Source organism: Aythya marila (assembly GCF_965140915.1).
Source record: "Aythya marila genome assembly, chromosome: 5".
Classification (NCBI taxonomy): Eukaryota; Metazoa; Chordata; class Aves; order Anseriformes; family Anatidae; genus Aythya; species Aythya marila.
In genome coordinates, this window is record NC_139046.1 from 9409006 (window position 1) to 9412031 (window position 3026).

The 3026-nt window shown below is 48.2% G+C and overlaps 1 pseudogene across 1 annotated transcript; it reads left to right on the top strand.

The window, feature by feature from the left end:
* The first annotated feature begins 539 nt into the window (after positions 1 to 539).
* Positions 540 to 2821, top strand: LOC309879243 (peroxisomal targeting signal 1 receptor-like; annotated as a pseudogene). The gene is made up of 2 exons: positions 540 to 591; positions 1488 to 2821. The product of its transcript is annotated as a peroxisomal targeting signal 1 receptor-like (transcript).
* The last annotated feature ends 205 nt before the right edge of the window (positions 2822 to 3026 follow it).

The following is a 3026-nucleotide window of genomic DNA, read 5'->3' on the forward strand; positions in this document are numbered from 1 at the left end:
AAAGGTCCCAGTCAATGTGAAGGAGAGCCAGATGGTTTTGCTGTCAGGCTGGTAAGGAGCAGTTTCATGACTCCAGATGGCATCCTGTAACCTTTTAGGACTAACTTGACTACTGTTCTCTTGGATTTGAAATGTTGCGGCAAGTAACAAGCCTAGATTACAGCACAAACAAGCTGGGATGCTCTTTCCCTAACCCTGCAGTACAATGTCACCATGCATTGCCCGCTGTGGAAAAGCCATATTGAGAACCATTTGAGAACTGCTTCCACACAGTTATGTAAACCATCTCCAAAATACCCAGGATAGCAAGGCACATGACAGAAAGTGGGTAGGGGGAAAAATTAAAATTAAAATGCTTTATTTATTTGAGACAGCTCAGTTCTATCTTGCTTCAGGAAGTCATTATGCACTTCTATTGTGTGCTGACAATAGTCACCTGCAATCTGATAATGACTTCAATATCTTTCTAAAATGATGGTAAAGTAACAGCCTTAAGGACCAGTTTCAAAGGAGCCCCTTTTTTAACATAATGAGAGACCATGGTGTTTATGCAGGGACTGAGTGGGACTGGAGCTCAGCAAACCAATTGTGGTATCCCCTCTGTGGGACACATACTTAAAAAGTAATAGCTCTGGTGTAACACATCACCCTTTACAGGCCTACTTACAGCTCACATGCACCCTGGGACTTTTCACTTTTTAATATTTTTGTTTGTTTATTTACTCATTTACTGTAGAATTGACAGCCTGTGGAGTGGTAGTTGAGGTCTCTCTACTGGCTATCTGCTGTTGGGTACAGAGCACTTGCTGTTTCTTTGCCCATGTTCTTCAGCCCTGACATGCAGCGAGCACCTCATAGCCTCTGCTGACACTGACAATTAACACCAATTACGGTGGCAGTTTTGTGGGGTGAACATCTGCCCAGTGGGAGCCTGAAAGAGACCAACGCACTTCATACAGGCTAACAGACAGCCATTCGGTAATAATGATTTACTGACCTCAGCTGGACTCTGGCAGATGACCTAGATTTCATTATTTTCCCCTGCAGCCTACCAAACCTAGGACTTCTGAAGAAGTAAATCCCAACCATGAGTTAGGTTATTCCTTCCTTGTTTCAGAAAAGAATAAATAATCATGCACAACACCAGTGTAGCAGGGTACTCTCAGTGCTTTGGGATTGTAGACAATACTAACAAAGAACACTAAAATTATGGTAAAAGCGGTGTTCCTAAGTTGTTATGAAGACATTACGGTGGTTTTCTCTGCCCGGCTCTTAAAGCAACAACTTATTGTGTGTGGTTACTTCTTGGTCAGTCCCAGCTCTCTAGAAGGAAAGGAGCCCATCCAACTCAAGGTGTCAGGGCCCCCAGCCTCATGTCGCCGTGCCCCTGAGCCTGGGCTCAGGGCCCGGTTCCTGGCAGCGGAAGGGGTGCCTGGTCCCGCATCACAGGCTGCCGGGACATCTGTGGTGGCTCCACCTCGTGTCAGTGTCGCCCCTGGCCAGGTGCAGCCTGGGGGGGTTCAGGGCAGTCCCCGCAGCAGGGCTCCAACCCCTCCTGAAGTTGGCTGGCCACTTCACGCAGGACCCTTGTGGCACGAAGGGCTTCAGGGCTCCCTGGCCTGGCCCTCCAGGGCTCCCAGAACAGCAGTCGTATCCAAACCCCTGGGAGTAGTCTCTGAAGATGGTCTGGTTGGAGAGTTCCTGCAAGAGCAGAATGTCCCTTTACTGCCCCATACACCATAGACCTTTAAGGTGGATGATCTGTTGGCTGAGATGTAGGAGATTGAACAGACAAGCTTCCAACAGGCCCCTCAGAGAGCTCCAGGCGTGGCAGCCTTGGCACTGCCTGAAAATGACCCAGGAATTCTTGGCTGCAGCAGATAATGCTGGTGATGTCTCTTCAAATTACAATGAGACTGACTGGTGGCAGGAATTCATCACTGAAGTGACGGATCCACTGTCTGTGTCCCCTGCCAAGTGGCCAGAAGAATGCCTAGAGCAGTCAGAAGAAAAACTGTGGCTTGGGGAATCAGAAGACAAGTCATTGGCAGATAAATGGTATGAGGAATATCAACCTGAGGATGATCTTAAGAAAACTGCTAGTGATTTTCTTTCTAAAGTGGATGATCCAAAACTCAACAGTTCTGAGTTCCTAAAGTTTGTCCACCAGATCGGAGATGGGAGGTGATAAGTTGATCCACAGAGACCAAGATCAGGCAGAGCAATGGGCAGCTGAGTTTATACAGGAGCAGGGGGCATCCAATGCCTGGGTGGATCAATTTATGCAAACTGGGAACATGTCAGCTCTTGATATGGAATTTGAGCAGGCAAAGACTGCTGTGGACTTCTGTGACAAACTCAAGGCAGAATGGGAGAAGATGGCCAAGAGAGATGCAGAGGCTCACCCTGGCTCACTGATTATGAAGACCTCAACTCCTCTTCATATGACAAGAGTTATCAGTTTGAAGAAGATAATCCCATGAGAGATCACCCTGATGCTTTTGAAGAGGGGCAGAAGCGCTTGGCAGAAAGTGACCTCCCCAATGCTGTCTTGTTCTTTGAGGCTGCAGTACAACAGAAGCCAGATCATATGGAGGCCTGGCAATACTTGGGAACCACCCAAGCACAGAATGAACAGGAACTGTTGGCAATCAGTGTTCTCAGACAATGCTTGGAACTGCAGCCTGGGAACCTCACAGAACTTATGGCTTTAGCGGTCAGAGGGAGCTGTGTATTGGCAGGCACTGGAACTCCAGACAGGATTTATCTGCTCTCAATACAACTTGGGCATCAGCTGCATCAACTTAGGTGCCCACCATGAGGCTGTGGAGCACTTCTTAGAGGCTTTGCACATTCAGCAGAAGAGCTGAGCTACACAGGGGCAGCAAGGCGCTATGTCTGACAATATCTGGAGCACTCTTTGCATGGCCTTTTCCTTGCTGGGGCAGAGTGACTTGTACAGGGCAGCTAATGCCCATGATCTTCCCACACTGCTTCAGGCATTTGGCCTCCAGCAGTGACTCTGG